The following is a 19292-nucleotide window of genomic DNA, read 5'->3' on the forward strand; positions in this document are numbered from 1 at the left end:
ATTGTTTTTTCTTATGGGATGCAGTGTTTTGCTAAGTATAGCGCACATTCATGGCATATGCAAATAAGATGTGCAGGCGTTTACAATATATATTAGAGCGGGCATTTTTAAATATTTGTGAGAAAGCAATTTGGCATTCACAGTAGCTGTGCTAAATTTTGCACAGCAACGATCAACTCGGAATGACCCCCATTGTCTAGTGTGTATGGACCTTTAGAGCAAAGCAAAGGAAACTGTAGCACACAATATCTTAGATGTACAGTAAATGTTGTGAGTGTTCCTTAAGCCTAAATATTTTTTTAAACGTAATATTCTACAGAAAAAAAAGAATTTCCATCTTTCTTTCTACTAGACTTCTGTGCTACATATTTGTGACACAAGTTAAAGGTTTTCTATTTTTGTAATTTTTTTTCATGTATTGTACTATAAAAATCCAAGATCTACAAGAATATTATACTCAATACTGTATAAAATTTATAAATATATCACAACCCTAACAAAACAAACAATTAGTCAAGTGCTACACATTACAACAGTTAACTCTGAACGGGTTTGGTATACTTGGTAGCCATTCATCATGTCGACATGGTTGAAATCTTGGCATGATAAAATATTATCGAATCATCCTTGGTGGTTTAGTTGCGTCCGCAGCTTTCAGGTCCCAGCAGTCATGTGTGGGGGATCCGTTCAATTTGCCGGCTGTTGGGATCCCGGCGGTCAAGATACTGATGCCAGAATCCCTCCAGCCGACAATGCCGCCAGCCAAAATCCCGGCTAAACAGTACTATTCCCACTCGTGGGTGTCCACAACACCCATAGAGTGGGAATAGATCCTGTGGCGAGTGCTGTACTCTTTGCACTTGCCCCGCTGCCGGAATTCTGGCGGGTGGGATGCCGCTGTTGGGATATGGACACACGGCATCCCACCCGCCGGTAAATCGTAAGTATTCCATGTGTGGAGCAGCTCCAACAAAGTCATCTGATGTGCCAGCGTTCCAGTGAGTATGGACCCTTATCCCTAACCGTAACGGGATCTGGTCTCTAGGTCGACAGTAACTAGGTCGACAGTGTCTAGGTTGACCACTATTAGTCAAGAGTAACAGGGTCGACAGGGTTTCTAGGTCGACAGGGTCTCTAGGTCAACATGTTCTAGGTCAACAGGTCAAAATGTCCTTTATGGTTGAACTCAGAGTAAATAAATTTGTGCTATCTTAAAATTAATGTGTAGTATTTTTTAAATAGCAGAAAGAGAATTAAATTAAACATCTTAAGGAAAATGAGCATATACATGTATACATTTATAGTGTTAAAGACATATTATGTGCAAATGAAAATTAATTGTACAATATGTTGAAATCTGTCAAGTTTTACAGAAGTCTACAGCTGAGCAAATAAATAGGATATGTCTTCAATTCAAGAACTGATTGTAACTCAGAATCCCGGCAGTGATCTAGATTGGTCCACTGAGTGCTATCTAGTATATTTATTGTTAGTAGATTTGCTTAGAAAGTGAACATAAACATTTATCGCACAGGATATTTAGTCTTGAAAAGAAACAAATCCATTCAGTGCTAGATAAATAAGGAGTCTAGTCTATGATGCACAATATGGCCAAGACGGGTGAAGTTAGGCTTTCTTTCACTGAGGGCAAAGTTTCAGCTAGCCTCGCCTTCCCCACATACAGATGTGTCCACAAACATCGTGGTTGCGCACTGTGTAACGGGCATCGTGCAACTCGTGCTCGGTGCTTGCGCTATAATTCCTGTTAGAAGTTGAGTTATAAATGTAATGTCACGTTATAATTGTAACGTGCATTACTCATTTCTGTCCACCAAATGTCGCTTTTCCTAAACTGTACAGCGCATGCCTCAAATAGCCAAGGGACCCTTTCTAGCGCTGCCTGCTGATTGGCTGACGTGTTGTGGCAATAAAGAACCATTATTCACTTCACTTTATATAAAAAAAATATCTTCTACAAAATACAATGCTACACTGCCACCCTGTGCACACTCTTCATTTTATGATTACTACTAAGTTCTGGATTTTATTAGCATAAACAGCTTTATTATCTTAGAAAGCATTCCAGGTTTCCTTGCTATCAAATTGACAGAAACATGTAATTCACTGTACCACTCGGTTCCTATCTCATTAATATGGCTTCCAGATGGTCTCCATTGTTTTGCCACCATTCACATTTCGCTGCATACTGTAGTACACAGGCCCTGGAAGAAACTGCACTCCACACACAGGTCAAATCACATATACACTATGGGTGCTAACTCTTACCACAGATGGCTGTGGCCTAGTGTGTATGGTCAGTGGCTTGCCATATATGCACCCTTGGGTTCGATCCCCAGCAGGGCACACAATTATGTTTTGGGGGGGGGGGGGGGGGGTTTATTTATTATTTTTTTATTCATTAAAGTTATTTGGTGTGTCGCTTCTTCCCTTTATAAAAAAATCCCCTTCTACAAAATACAATGCCACAATGCCACCCTGTTCACACTATTAATTTTGTCATTACATTTTGTACTAACTTCTGAATTTTATTAGCATAAACGGCTTTATTATCTCAGAAAGCATTCCAAGTTTCGTTGCTATCAAATTGATAGAAACATGTAATTCACTGTACCACTTGGTTCCTATCTCATTAATATAACTTCCAGATGGTCTCCATTGCTGTGCCACCATGCTTGTCGGATTCAATCCGACGTTTTTCAAAGTCAGATTGACACTGTCGAAAACGGGGATAAAAGCTGTCGGATTTGGCTGCATTAATTTTGTCATTACATAGTGTACAAAATTCTGGATTTTATTAGCATAAACAGCTTTATTATATCAGAAAGCATTCCAGGTTTCATTGCTATCAAATATGACAAAGAACAAAGGAAGACCTTCTCTCCCAAATTCTGATACAGTAGGTGCATTTGCATTATGGTTGACCAATAGCAGGGCAATAACAGCAGGGCAGACCCACCGGCAATGCACACAATGGCAATCAGCAGCTTTGTCTGAGGTGTCAGCCACTAAGAACTCACACAAATGAGTCTTCCTATTGGAATATGGTTCTCACAGACTTGCTGGCACCACAGACAAAGCAGCCACACACTTTACAGACATCTCAGACTGTATAAAGCCTCTTTGTAGACACAAGTAGCTATCCATTCTGTGACTTTGCTTCTAACAGTGTAGCCTTGCTACTCCGATCATCTCTTCAGCTGTATCACCCATACAAACCCTTGAGATACACTCTGCCGCTTCTGCTGACTTCAAAGTCAAGTTGTTGCTGCATTCTACTGTTTCTACCATGAACTGTGCCAGCATATTACTGAAGTATCATCGCGCTGGTCCAGTAACTAATTTGTACATTATATGCCGCTGATTGCCGCATTTCTTTACAGTAATGCTACCAGAGGCGTCACCGGGTGTGGTGACACCCGGTGCGCACCCCTGATCTCCTGCTGCGCTTGTGGCAAAAAGGGGCGTGGCCTTACACATAGGGGGCGTGGCTTTGCGGGGATCACGGAATCGTCACTCTGGGGGCATGCCCAGCATCTCCGGAGATGCTGGGCTTCCCCCAGAGACAGTCTCCGTGCGCTATCGCTCCTCTTCTATGACAGGAGCCGGGTGCTGTAGGAGACTTTTTCACTGCAGCACCTGGCTCCTGACGCTGTGGAGGAGCTGACATTTGGTGTCATCTCCTCCACAGGAGGAGATGTCATCTCCTCCATCACACCTGGGTGCGGCCCGCATCCACCGCACCCGCCTTGTGACGCCACTGAATGCTACTTCCGTTGACCTATAAACTAGCCCCTGGATTTGTGCAGTGAGCGGCCATGTCTATGTACTGTCATTTGTCAGACACCCTAGCAGATCCTAGGCAGTAAGCCATGTGCAGGCTCGTAGGAGGACAAAATGGCCGCTTTGTCCCAGAGCAAGCCTGTTTTCTCTCCTGTTACTGTAGTTAAGCCCCGAACTGCTACAGTATGTGTGTGTATTGCTACCTTGTACACCGGCCATGTCTATAGACGCACATCTACTGTATGTAATTTGCAGTGCCGCAACTAGACATTGTAGCTCTATGTACAAGAAACTGCAACACCCTCCCCCCTAGTTAGTGGTGATACTGTAGGTGATACTGTATTACATCCTTGTGAGCCAGAACCCTCATTTTCGGCATCCAGGGGGCATGGGTTACATTGTTGCTGAAAGTATGGTGGTATGGAGTACCATTAGGAAATATGGTGGTTATACATAGTACCACCAGCCCAGTACTGGGGCATAATTTATAAGGGGGATTTGTGTGTGTTGGACATAAAATGGTGTCAGTAGCATTACTGTGTGTGGCATAATATTTAATAGGTATTATGGTGTGTGGTATAATACAGTATGTAAGGCATTACGGTGTATGGCATAATGTATACTGGGCATAACGGTGTGTGGCATAATGTGTAATGGGTGTTACAGTGTCTGGCATAATGTGTAATGGGCATTACGGTGTGTCATATAATGTGTAATAAGCATTACGGTGTGTGGCATAATGTGTAATAAGCATTACGGAGTGTGACATATGTGTAATGGGCATTAAGGAGTGTGGCATAATGTGTAAGGGGCATTACGGCGTGTGGCATAATGTGGCCATGCCCCTATTGTCATGTAGCCACATCACTAGTTTTGTATGACGACGCCCCATCATGACATGTGACCACGCACATTTTTACTATCAGTACCACTAAGAAAAAGATTCTAATTGCACCACTGGTTACATAAAGTACAATAAACAAGGCCATAATGCCGTAGAAGTAGTAGTGGTAGTAGTACTAGTAGTGCCCCTTACACAATGCCAGAGAAGTATAGTGCCCCTTTCACCATGCCAGAGTAGTATAGTGACCCATACACAATGCCAGAGTAGCTCCGTCAGTACCCGCAGAGGATTGAGATGAGCCAGGAGCTGCTGAAGCACTTCAGTTCCTACCAGTGTAAAAAAATCCTCTTAAAATGACTGCCGCCAAGAGACAGACGCTAGAGTTCAAACATAAGCCAGATAATTGCTAAGATGAAAAAAGAAAACAAGACAACACGACAGATCCAGGTTTGGCTGAAAGAAAGTGGTGTTGTAGTTCATTTACAGACTGTGCACAATCATGCTTTTATGAGGATGCCCCGCAGATATAGAATTCCTTCTAAATGCACATGGTAAGTACTGTACAAGACTGTACATACTGTATGTTACAGATTTATTGTACAGTGACGTGCAGTGAGGTCAATGGCTGGGAGGCACAGGCTTCTCCAGTACATTCCCAGCAGCACATGAACGCAAACCTCAGCTCACTTTTTAGGAACAGCAGATAGAGTACATTAGAGTACAACGGGGTGGGTTGGTACTGCAGCCATTGTGTATACTGTATACAGAGATTAAAGGTCAGACCCCAAAGTACACAAACAGCTCCAGGCCTACTAGCAGTCTGAGCGAGATCTTTTGAAGCGCCCTCCCCTCTCCCCAATGTGCGCATCAAAAGTGCGCGCATTCCTAGGAAAGTGGGCGTGCCTCGCAACTATATATTATGTTATTAAATTATAAATATATATACCGTATTATCACACACCCCTATACACACAATTAGCATACTTACACATAATGAACACAGTAGTGCTCCTTACAAGTAATGCCCCAGTATAGTGTCAGTTACGCATAATGCCCCCAGTATAGTGCCAGTTACACGTAATGCCCCAGTATAGTGCCAGTTACATGTAATGTCCCAGTATAGTGCAAGATACATCTAATGCCTCCAGTATAGTGCCAGTTACATGTAATTCCCCAGTATAGTGTCAGTTACACGTAATGCCCCAGTATAGTGCCATTTACACGTAAAGCCCCAGTATAGTACCAGTTACACGTAATGCCACCAGTATGGTGCCAGTTACACGTAATGCCTCCTTTAGTTCCAGTTACACGTAATTCTTCCTTTAGTGCCAGTTACACATAATGCGTCCTGTAGTGCCAATTACACGTAATGACCCCCTATAGTGCCAGTTACATGTAATGCCTCCTATAGTGTCAGTTACACGTACTGTTCCTGTAGTGCCAGTTACATGTTCTGTTCCTGTAGCGCAAGTTACAGTACACGTAATGACCCCCTGTAGTGCCGCTCTTCCCCCTCCCTGGTGCTGCCTGCTGCGGGGACACAGGGATAATCGCTGGGCGCAGGATGCTCCCACCACAAGCAGAAGGCGAAGAGTCAGTGGGGAATGAACTAGGGAGAAGAGTTTATTGTAAGTATTGGCAGCTCCCTTGTCCCGACACCTCGTATGGGTGATTGGACCAGTGGACCCAGCACTGGATCCACTGTCCAATCACATCTGTGTCGCTGAGAGGGGCGTGCTTTGATGTGCGCTGAAAGCCCGTCCCTGTCAACAAGGCACTTATAGTATACTAGTGCTATTTTCTTTAATTTTTTTATTTGCTTTTAAAGCTCACTGCTTTGCCCCGCCCCCATCTCTATCCCCATTTCCATTGTCTACGGGAGGCACTGCTATCAGTGCCTCCCAAACTAATCTCATGTATTAGAATGATTAGAATAAAATAAAGAAGATACTTATGACACAGAATACTGTATGTGTCATAAGTATCTTCTTTCTATTATTTTAATCATTACTCACAAGCATGTCCCTGCAGTAGATGTTATTTTGATTAAAACTGTATCCAGTATACAGTATACTGTACTGTAGTACTGTACTTGACATTGCAATCTCAACAGATTCTATAATTATACTGTACAATCATTTTTGTCTGTGTATTACTGTAGGTGAGTCAAAAAGAATGTCGAAGAATTAACTCGAGCTGAGGATGAGCGTACTGCTGGACAAATAGGATACATTCTTCATTCAGAATATAATCTGGACATATCATGTTCCAGTATCAAATGGATGCGGAGAGAAATGGGATGGAGTTTTGGTCAGACAAGGTCTGTAAAATACTGTTCAGCAACCCTAATTTATTCAGTAATAAGTCTTTAACAATACAATGAGTGACTGCATTGTCCACGTTTTTCTTTACCCGGGATAAATCCTATGATAAGAGATGTTAATAAAGAAAAGCGAGTTGAACAAGCACAACGGTGGATTGACAGTGGTGAAAAATGTAATGATGTAATTTTCACAAATGAAACTTCTGATTCTATGGAGAGGTTCTCAAGAATGTCCTTCCGCAAACGTAACTTTATCTAATTGAAACCACGTGCGAAGTTTCCATTAAAGGTCCACGTATGGGGAGGTATATCTTGCATGGGTGCCGGACCTATGTGTTTTTTTGAAGGTACTGTACAGTGTTACTTCTAAACAATGCAGAACAAATAATATTTTTCAAACATGTATTGTAAATTACAGTATACAGTACAATACAGAAATGTGTACTTGTTAATGACCAAAATGATTTATCTGTGTAGGGATCATGGATAAGATCTACTTCCAAGAAAAAATAGATAAGTGTTTGGTGCCATTTATTAGACAATACTATCCATCTGGACACAGGGGCTGATTCCGGCCTGACTTCTAGCAGGCTACTTTTAGCACTGCTGTGATCAGGTAGTCACTGCATACAGGGGAGGGGGGATTCGCTGTGCAGGGCTGCGAACCGCTGTGCAGAGAGCTGCAAAAAAACAAATGTTTGTGCAGTTTCTGCACAGCTCAGGACTTACTCACCCGCTGCAATGATCTTGTCTGGAGCTGACGTCAGGATCCCTCCCTGGAGACGGCAGGACACGCCTGTGTTTGACCGAACACACCTTTAAAATGGTAGTAGACACCCCTGGCCAGCCTCTTCCTGTAAATCTTCTAGTGTCCGACGCTGCGAACACTTTCTTCGTCCATTTTGTTGCTGCATGGTGACGGCCGTCGCCAGGCAGCGACGTGCCTGCACATTGCCGCCCACGGAATTGCCACCCACGTGCATGCGCAGTTCTGACCCGTTCGCACAGCTGCAAAAAATTGCAGCATGCGAACAGGTCGGAATGACCCCCACAGAGTATTCCAAGATAATGATCCTAAACATTCTGCTTCTGCAAAATTCATGGAAGAGATATGGATACATTGGCAATGCACACTGCTAGAGTGAGCATTATTCTAATGTACAGTAACAGTATTCACTAATTATTGTACAAAGGGGGTAATTCCAAGTTGATCGCAGCAGGAAATTTTTTAGCAGTTGGGCAAAAACATGTGCACTGCAGGGGGGGCAGATATAACATTTTCAGAGAGAGTTAGATTTGGGTGGGTTATTTTGTTTCTGTGCAGGGTAAATACTGGCTGCTTTATTTTTACACTGCAATTTAGATTGCAGTTTGAACACACCACACCCAAATCTATCTCTCTCTGCACATGTTATATCTGCCTCCCCTGCAGTGCACATGGTTTTGCCCAACTGCTAACAAAGTTCCTGCTGCGATCAACTCAGAATTACCCCCAATATGCATTTATTATAGTTGACTTTGTATTGACTGAATTACTGTACTGTACAGTATGCTAATAATTTATTTTTATGTACTATACTGTAGGTCACCGAACATGAATCCTATTTAAATGGTCTGGGCACAGTTGAAGAGATTTATCAGGTGTGATGTGAAACCAAAAAATAAACAAGAACTTTTGGCTTGGAGAAAATAAATTTTGTGAAGAAGTACTGACACCTGCCCAGTGTAATAATTACAGAAACCATCTGTAAAGAGTCTTGCCTGTCATCACTGAACAAAATGGTCATGCCACTGCTATGTAGCTTCACTTGACTCAATGTCCCCTTCACTGTCCGCCTCACAACACATCTCCCTCCCTTCAGTGTCAATATCACATAAATTCCCCCCTACAATCAGAGGCGTAACTAGGGATTTTGGAGCCCAGGGCAAGATCAATAATGCCCCCCCCCCCCCCCTAAAAAAAAAACCTACAAAGGAAAGTATGTGCGCACGCCACCAGCACGCACTGAAAAAAATGGCCATGGTCACACATCAGAAGGGGGGCGTGGACACTGAAAATGGGATGTGTCAACATGACACGCCAGCTGTTTCATGTCATACTGGGAACATTCTTTTCAATTCCACATGCACCTTACACTCATCATCTCCTGCACAAATAGGTGTCATTTTTGAAGGGGGGTATGGAAAAGTGAAGGGTGAAATTATGCGCGCGCCTTCTCTGCGCGCTCTGGAAAAGGGGGCATGGCCACTCAACAGGGAGCGTGTCCTTCAGTGTAGTATGACCCTTAAGTACTGGTGCACCTTTCAAATTTTAGCACACGGTATGAGCCGAAATGCACATTATAGCACACGGTATGAGCCGAAATTCACATTCTAGCACACGTTATGAGCAAAAATTTACATTATAGCACACGGTATGAGCCGAAATTCACATAGCACATGGTATGAGCCGAAATTTACATTCTAGAACATGGTATTCTAGAGGTAGGACATGGGGGGAGATAGCAAGGGGGCATGGAGAGAGAGGCATACAGAGAGAAAGGAGGCATGAAGATGGGACATTGGGAGGGAAGAGGCTTGGAAGAGAGGGGCATGAGGAGAAAGAGGCATATGGGGGGAGAGAGCGCAAGGGAGAGCTGCAATGGGGAGAGAGATTTCAGCAGCAGCACAATGAGGAGAGGTACTCTGGAGAGCAGTTACACTTACAGACAGTACCTTCAGGTTGGGAGGAAGCTCCGTGGTGTCACATGCTGGGCAATCCGGAATTTGCAGTGCTCTCAAAGGCTTCTAGACCCCGCAGCCCAGCAAACCATTAGGCAGCCATGGGGGCATATAAGATAAGCAGCAGGAGGGTGCTAACCAAAGACCAGAAGGAGGGGGACAGGCAGAGACATGGGAGGAGGAGACGCGGGAGATTGACTGGGATAGGCAGAGTTGTGCAGCGGCTGATCCAGGAGTCCAGGACAGACTCTTCAGACTTATACTGTCCTGGACTCCTGGATCAGCCACTGCGCAACTCTGCCTATCCCCGTCAATCTCCCTTTCTCTCTGCCTATCCCCGTGAAGCAAAGAGGAGCCGAGCCCGCTTGCCTGTCCAGCTCCGGAAGCGTGACGTTGTCACTGCGGTCACGCTCCCGGCTCCCAGCATCAGCACACGTAGGACGGAGGTAGGGAGCTGCATAGTGCAGCGTGGTGCGGCACAATGGTAACGGCCGGTAGCAGCGCAATGGTAATGGGCGGCAATAGCAGGGGGGCGCGGGCATGATGCCCTGACCGGCAGCTCCCCCCTCTGCTGGGCCTGCTATGGCTCCCAGGGCACGTGCCCTTACTCGACCCCCCATAGTTACGCCTCTGCCTACAATACTTTAAATATCCATCTTTCAGCACTCCGTACAGTACAGTACTTCACTGAGAAGGGTCTGAGAAGAAGGTAAGCTTCTGATATTACTGAATACAGTACAACAGTCATTGATATCTCTCTCCCTGACTTTGTCCCCTGAAACTGTATCTCTCTCCCACTCGCTCTTGCCTCTTTTTTTTACATGAATCTCTCTCTCTCTCTCTCTCCCTGCCCCTTCTCAGTCTCTCCCTCTCTTTCTTGTTCCTCCCTCTCCTGCTCCTGTATGGGATTTTGTATTGACACCAGTAGGGTGGGCTTTCAAGGTTTTGCTATGGGGCCCTCAAAGTTCTAGTTTTGCCCCTGCCTAACAGTCCTCAGTTTCATAGATCTACAGTATACTGTACTGTAGGCTGTTTCTTAAACATGAGATTTTGAGAAACACTTTGTTAAGCATTGTTGTGACATGATGTGAAACCAAAAATAAACAAAAACTTTTGGCTGGGATAAAGACGTTTTGGAAAAAGTACTGACACCTGCCCAGTGTAATAATTACATAAACCATCTGTACAGAGTACTGTAGCTTCTCCAGTACTGTATACTTACCTGTAAAACTGATCCCCTCGCAGCAGTCACTTACTGTATACTGTACCTCTCACTTGACTCAATGGGGGTCATTCCGGCCCGATCGCTCGCTGTAGTTTATCGCAGCACAGCGATCGGGTTGGAACTGCCCATGTGCCGGCGCCGCAGTGCGCCGGCACATGCCAGCAATCATTGCCTAGCGATGGCCTCTGAGGCAAAGGCGGCCGCTGGGCGGGAGCGGGCTGGATGTTTAGGGGGCGCGGTCCGGCCACCGCAGGCGTGGCCGGACCGTAGGGGAGGGGGGCCGCTGCGACCCGGGGCAGCAAAGAGGTTCTCCCGGCCAGCAGCAGGAGCTGCGCTGGCCGGGAGTAACTCCTGAGATGCAAAAGCATCGCCGCTGTGCGATGCTCTTGCATTTCTGCAGAGGGGGCCGGCACTGACATGCGGGGCGGACTAGCCCTGTGCTGGGCATACCCCCGCATGTCTGAGTGCCTGATTGTAGCTGTGCTAAATTTAGCACAGCTACGATCAACGCGGAATGACCCCCAATGTCCCCTTCACTGTTCACCTCACAGCACCTCTCCCTTATCTCAATATCTACTCTACCTCACAGCACTACACAGGAAAAAATGTACAGCAAAACATCCATTGTATACCCCACCATGTCCAAGTACTGTACTTTACTGTATATCCGTAATTGAAACTTGTACATTATTGTACTGCATGTTATGATTAAAAAATGTACAATATTTTTAGGCAATACTGTGTTTTGTAAATAAAGTACTGTATAAAAATTTCCAAAATTTCCATTGTACTGTATACCCTTGTCCAAGTACTGTACTGTATACAGTATCCATAATTGATAATGTTATGTTATTGTTAAAAAAAACTTAACTACTGTATACTGTAGACCAGAGATTTTCAACCTTTTACAACTCGCGGCACACTGAACAAGATTTTAATATTGCCAAGGCACACTCAAATATAATGGTGATGAATGTTGCAGTTGCGTGTCCTAGGATGTCATGTCGCAGCTTCTCCATAGGTAACGCCTGAGCCACATCTGAGAAAGCCAGAAGAGCCCAACACTGCCCGGGCCCAAAATCAGAACTGGCTCTGCAACCACTAAACCTACCAGTATTGATCATTCGAGGGCCTCAGTAGTGGCAAAATACTGACGGGCCTGGCTGTGCTTCTATGGTGGCACACCTGGAGACTGCTCAGGGCACACTAGTGTGCCACGGCACAGTGGTTGAAAAACACTGCTGTAGACAATACTTTATATACTGTAGTAAATAAATGTTTATTTATCATACTTTATCATACAATATTTTATTTAAAACAAAAAACATAAAAAAACAAAATTATAAAGAACGCAAAATATAATCAAATAAATGGTTTGCCACTGCCCATAAATTTCAAATTCTTCTTCTTACTTGCGATGTACAGTATTAGAACAGTAATACAGGTTGAGTACTGTACAGTATACTGTACAGCACTTTATCAAAGTTTTTGAACAGTATGCAGTAACAAACTATTCACTACAATGGGGTCATTCCAAGTTGATCGCACGCTGCAACTTTTTACAGCCCGTGTGATCAACTAGACGCCGCCTATGTGGGAGTTTCTTTTTGCATAGCAAGGCTGCGATCACTTGTGCAGCCCTGCTATGCAAAAAAAGTTTTGTGTAGAACAAGACCAGGGTAAGAGTTACTTACCCTGTGCAATCAATCCAGCGTTGCAGGTCCCGGAATTGACGTCAGACATCTGCCATCCAAACGCATCGACACACCTGCGTTTGGATCTCCACGCCCAGAAAACGGTGAGTTGATGCCCGGTACCGCGTTCCTCCTGTCAATCTTCTTGCGGTCTCCACTGCGACCGCTTTCTTCATTAGCGGCATCGCTGCCCGCAGCTCTCGCCGGGCAACGATGCGCCTGTGCAATGCGGTCACCGCGCATGCGCAGTTCCGACCTGATTGCATGGCTGCGAAGAAGTACAGCGTGCGATCAACTCGGAATGACCCCCAATGTACTGTATTAGAACAGTAAAGGCCCATACACACTGGACGATTTTGAGCTCAAAGTACTTTAGCTCACTTTTGGCATTTTGAGCTACTTTGAGCTCGAGCTCGTCCTGTGTGTATGGGCTAGCGATGAGTGGTGAGCGCTGATCAGTGGCGTGCGGTGAGGTCAGTGGCTGGTGAGGCACTACAGCAATAATGTCCGCCGAATCCTGACGATGACCCCTACCGCCGCTGAGCCAATGCCCGCTACTGCTCCTGCGCCGATGCCTGCTGCCACCGCCAATGGCTTACAAACTCGCCCACCATCAACTGACCCAGTCCTTCGCCACTAATTTGCAGCTCATTCCGATGCCGCCACTGCCGCCAATGCCCGCTGCCTGCCTGCTCATCATACTTGGGATATATTGTACATTTTTATAGAAAAAATTATAATAATTAATGTTTGGGACTGGGAGTGGGAGGAGGACATGAATGCAATTTTGTTGTCCAGGGCTTCCATTAGTCAAATTACGCTGCACAGTAGCGCCACTTAGACAAATTACGCCAGGCAGAGCTCCCTTTTACACATTACGGCAGGTACAGCCTCCTATTACACATTACGGCAGGTAGAGATCCCTTTTTAAACATTACGGCAGACAGCATCCCCCTTTTTACACATTGCGGCAGACAGCGTCCCCCTTATTACACATTACGGCGGAAAGATTCCCCTTTTTTACACATTACGGCAGGCAGCGACCCCTTTTTTAAACATAATGGCAGACAGCATACCCTTTTTACGCTCCACGGCAGACAGTGTACCCTTTTTACACATTACGGCAGACAGCGTCCCCATTTTGCACATTACGGAACACAGTGTCCTCTTTTTTACACATTATGACAGACAGCGCCCCCCTTTTTACACATTACGGCAGACAGCGTCCCCTTTTTAATCATTACGGCAGCCAGCGTCCCCTTTTTACACATTACAGTGGACAGCGTCCCCTTTTTACACACTACGGCGGACAGATTCCCCCTTTTTACACATTACGGCAGCCTGTGTCCCTTTTTTACACATAATGGCAGGTAAAGCACTTTACATCCCCCCTCTACCCTTAGGGTGTAATGTAGTGTAATGTAGTGTAGCATAGTGTACTGTAGTGTAATGTAGTGTAGTATAGTGTACTGTAATGTAGTGTAGTATAGTGTACTGTAATGTAGTGTAATGTAGTGCAGCCACTTACATGATTCCATCTTCCGCCGCTGCTGCAGGCTCCTGACCCGATGCTCCATGTCTGTACACTGTGACTGCAGGCCAAGAGGAGCGCGGGGGGGGGGGGGGGGGGGGGCGCTGGAGATCAGCACGGGGGCCAGCCAGGATGGAAGTCAGACTGTCCAGCACAGGGGGACCAAGACAGAGGGCCGGGGCTGAGAAAACAGGAGCGGCGGGGGGGCGCGCGGGAGCGCAGCACACAGAAGCTCCCGCTTGTCGGATCCTGCTAAGCGAGAAGCGGCTGTGAGCAGCGAGGACATGCGGCCAAACGGAATGGAGGCAACTGGCTCCCTGCCCGTCCGTCCCAGCCCACCCCCTGCCGCTGTCCAATGATTGCCAGGGGTGTGCCTTCATGTAGCCTGAAGGCACAGCCCCTGTCAATGAGGCAACTGTGCTGGTGCCGCTGTCCCGTCATTTTTCAATGGGCTTTTGCAGCCCGTGACTTTGCTCCGCCCCCTGCCCGCCCCCCTCTTCAGACACTTTATCATTGTCACTGGTAGGCAGCGAGAGCGCTGCCTCCCATACAGATTTAGCTGCAGTGTCAGGTAAAAATTATTAAAATAATACAAAGTAGAATGTGATATTTGCATCTTCTTTATATTATTTTAATCATTATGACAGGGGAGGCACTGCCTCCCCTGCCTCCCCTGACTGCACGTCCCTGGCGCTGATGCACGCTTCCACATCATCGCTAGCCGCCGCCTTCCGTCAGGCTGTTTATACAGCTGAGTGAAGCATTTTCCACAGTCTCCTACTATGGAAAGTGCTTGACCCCCCCCCCATGAACATCGCTGCCACAGGGAAAAAAGCTCAGTGTGTATGCACTATTTTCCTGCCAGCGATGTCCATGATCATTGCTGTGCATACACGCTGGGCAAAAATGCACCTTTAGACAGGCTGGGCAATAGAGTGTGAGGCCGCTGGTAGTCCCGTGGACCAGGTTTGGCACACTGTGCACTAGATTGTGAAGCCACGGGTCGTCCCTTGCACCAGTTTTCAGCAGACTGGGTACTAGATTGTGAGGCCGTGGGTCGCCTCTGGCACCAGTTTCAGCAGACAGGGCACTAGAACGTGAAGCCGCGGGACACCCCTGGCACCGGTTTCTGCACACTGGGCACTAGATTGCGAGGCCGAGGGTCACCCCTGGCACCAGTTTTGGCACACTGGGCACTATATTGTGAAACCGCGGGTCGCTCCTGGCACCAGTTTCAGCACACTTGGCACTAGATTGAGAAACCGTGGGTCGCCCCTGGCACCAGTTTCAGCACACTGGGCACTAGATTGTGAGGCCACGGGTCGCCCCTGGCACCAGTTTGAGCACACCAGGTACTAGGGTGTGAGGCCGCTGGTAGCCCCTGGCACCAGTTTCAGGACAGTGGGCACTAAAGCGTGAGGCCGCGGGTAGCCCCTGGCACCACTTTTGGCACAGTGGGCAGTAGAGTGTGAGGACGAGGGTCACCCATGGCACCAGTTTCAGCACACGGGGAACTAGATTATGAGACCGCGGGTAGTCCCTGGCACCAGTTTCAACACACTGGGCACTAGATTGTGAGGCCGCGGGTAGCCCCTGGCAACAATTTTAGCACACTGGGCAGTAGAGTGTGAAGCCACGTGTCGCCCCTGGCACCAGTTTTGGCACACTGGGCACTAGATTGTGAAGCCACGGGTCACCTCTGGCACTAGATTGTGAGGCCACGGGTAGCCCCTGTCACCAGTTTTGGCACACTAGGCACTAGAGTGTGAAGCCACGGGTGGCCCCTGGCTCCAGTTTTGGCACACTGGGCACTAGAGTGTGAGGATGCGGATGGCCCTGGTACCAGTTTCGGCACACTGGGCACTAGACTGGAAGGCCACGGGAAGCCCCTAGCATCAGTTTTGGCACACTGGGCACTACATTGTGAGGCCGCTGGTCACCTCTGGCACCAGTATTGGCACACTGGGGACTAGATTGTGAGCACCGGGTAGCCCCTGGCACCAGTTTCGGCACACTGGACACTAGACTGGGAGGCCGCAGGTAGCCGCTAGCACAAGTTTTGGCACACTGGGCACTAGGTTGTGAGACCGTGGGAGGATCCTGGCTCCAGTTTCAGCACACTGGGCAATAGAGTGTCAGGCCGCAGGTCGACCCTGACACTAGTTTCTGCACACTAGGCACTGGAGTGTTAGGCCACGGGGTGGCCCCTGGCACCACTTTCGGCACACTGGGCACTAGATTGTGATGCAGCGGGTGGCCCATGGCACCAGTTTCTGCACATCGGGGACTAGAATGTGAGGCCGCAGGTAGCCCCTGGCTCCAGTTATGGCACACAGGGCCCTAGACTGGGAGGCCGCAGGTAGCCCCTAGTACCAGTTTCGGCACATTGGGCACTAGATTGTGAGGCTGCAGGCAGTCCCTAGCATTAGTTTTGGCACACTGGGCACTAGTTTGTGAGGCCGCAGGTAGCCCCTGGCACCAGTTTTTACACACTGGGCACTACATTGTGAGGCAGTGATTGCCCCCTGGCACCAGTTTTGGCACACTGGGAACTAGAGTGTGAGGCCACGGGTGGCCCCTGGCATCAGTTTTGGCACACTGGGCACTAGAGTGTAAGGCGGCGTGTAGCCTCTGGCAGGAGTTTCGTCACACTGGGCACTAGATTGTGAGGCCACGGGCTGCCCCTGGCACCAGTTTCGACACACTGCGCACTAGAGTGTCAGGCAGCGGGTCACCCTTGGCACCAGTTTCGGCACACTGGGCACTAGATTATGAGGCCGTGGGTAGCTCCTGGCACCAGTTTTGGCACACTGGGCACTAGACCGGGAGGCCGCATGTAGCCCCTGGCACCAGTTTTGGCACACTGGGCACTAGATTGTGAGGCCGCAGGTCACCCCAGGCACCAGTTTCATCACACTGAGCACTAGATTGTGAGGCAGCAGGTCGTCCTAGGCACTAGTTTCGGCACACTGGGCACTAGAGTGTAAGGCCACGGGTCACCCCTGGCACGGGTCTTGGCACACTGGGCACCAGAGTGTGAGGCCACAGGTCGCCCCTGGCACCAGTGTCGGCACACTGGGCACTAGATTGTGAGGCTGCGGGTCGCCCCTGCACCAATTATGGCTCTGCCTTATAGGCCATGAGAAGTATAAAATGACAATGAATTGCAGATGCTTTTTCTGTTTATTGCTAAATATTTCTAATATAAGGTTTACATTACTAATACAGTTTGTAATTTAATAAACATATATACTCAAAATTAATCTGGAGTAAATATTAATGTATTATGAGTTGGTTTTCGGGTGTGATTAGCTAAGTACAGTACATGCTGATCATGCAAAAATGGTAACTTCAGCCCTATTGCTATGTGCAGAGCATATCTTACGTGCCATCGCACTCTGCATAGTCTAGAACTGAGCGCACACAAGTATGGGCAACATCTGCACTTGGAACTGAGAAGGTGTAACTTGGCTGTAAGGGGGCATTCCTACTGGAGCAAAGCTAAGTAAGGGTATGTCGATACAATTGTGGTCTATGCAGCATTGGACGTAAGTGTAAATACGCCTGATTTCAGGCATTACATTTGCTGGTTGCTACAAGTCTGCACTGATGATGATTACAGGTATCAAACCAAGGGTAAGATGTACTAAGCCATGGAAAGATAAAGTGGAGAGAGATAAAGTACCAGCCAATCAGCTCCTGACTTTTTAAAACACAACCTGTAACATGGCAGTTATGAGCTGATTGGCTGATACTTTATCTCTCTCCAAGGCTTAGTACATCGGGGGTCATTCCGAGTTGATCGCTCGCTAGCTACTTTTTGCAGCCGTGCAAACGCATAGTCGCCGCCCACGGGGGAGTGTATTTTCGCTTTGCAAGAGTGCGAACACCTGTACAGCGAGCGGGTACAAACACTTTTTGTGCAGAACAAGACCAGCCCTTTAGTTACTTATTCTGTACGATGTTTGCTGCAACGAAGGTCCCGGAATTGACGTCAGATACCCGCCCTGCAAACGCCTGGACACGCCCGTGTTTTTCCCAACCGCCCCCATAAAACAGTCAGTTGACACCCATAAACGCCCTCGTCCTGTCAATCTCCTTGAGTTCGGCTGTACGAATGGAATCGACGTTAGAAGCAGTGCAAAACAACGATGCTCTTTGTACCCGTACGCAGCGCGTGCGCATTGCGGCTCATACGTATGCATAGTTTTGCCTTTTTTTAAATGATCGCTACGCAGCGAACATTGGCAGCTAGCGATCAACTCGGAATGAGGGCCATCTTACCCTAAATGTAGGAAATAAGGGGGTAATTCAGAGTTGATCGCAACAGCAAATTTGTTAGCAGTTCTGCAAAACGATGGCCCTCATTCCGAGTTGATCGCACCAAGTAACTTTTTGCTGCTGGTGCAATCAACTAATCTCCGCCTATGGGGGAGTGTATTTTAGCATAGCAGGGCTGCGATTGCTTGTGCAGCCCTGCTATGCTAAAAAAGTTTCACACAAAACAAGACCAGCCCTGTGCGTCGGGTCCAGCGATGATGATCACGGCTTTGACGTCAGACATCCGCCCTCCATTCGACTGGACACGCCTGCGGTTTTTTTACTACTCCCCAAAAACGGCTTCGAACGGTCAGTTAACACCCCGGAATGCCTTCCCGCTGTCAATCTTCTAGTGGTCGCCGTCACGGGCGCTTTCTTCACTGTCAGCGTCGTTGCCTGGCGACGGATGTCGCCAGGCAATGCTGCGCGCAGAGCCGTCTTAACAGCAGTGTAGGCCCCTGGGCACAGAAATGCACTGGGCCCCCTACCCACCCAACCGCGGTATGGGTGGGGGGTGCTATCAGCGGCAGCTTTAATGTCCTGCGGGCAGTAGGGGTGTTCTATCTTCCGCTTAGCATGTAGGACCGGGAGAAACAATTTCTGCTAATTACTCCTTTACTGCACAGATGGGGCAGGAAGGAGAACACTAAACTGTAGAAGGGGACATTGGGCTGAATAAAGGGGCCAGGGTACGTGACTTCCAGGGTGGTACGGGGTGTTTAATACACATGGGAGGGGTGGATAGTGGAGTGAGATTAATATTCATAATTTTCTGGTGGGAGGGCAGCTTGCTTGACTGCAGATATCTCCAGTTCCTGGAAATAGATTTCTTA

The sequence above is a fragment of the Pseudophryne corroboree genome, chromosome 5 (genome assembly GCF_028390025.1).
Source record: "Pseudophryne corroboree isolate aPseCor3 chromosome 5, aPseCor3.hap2, whole genome shotgun sequence".
Taxonomy (NCBI): domain Eukaryota; kingdom Metazoa; phylum Chordata; class Amphibia; order Anura; family Myobatrachidae; genus Pseudophryne; species Pseudophryne corroboree.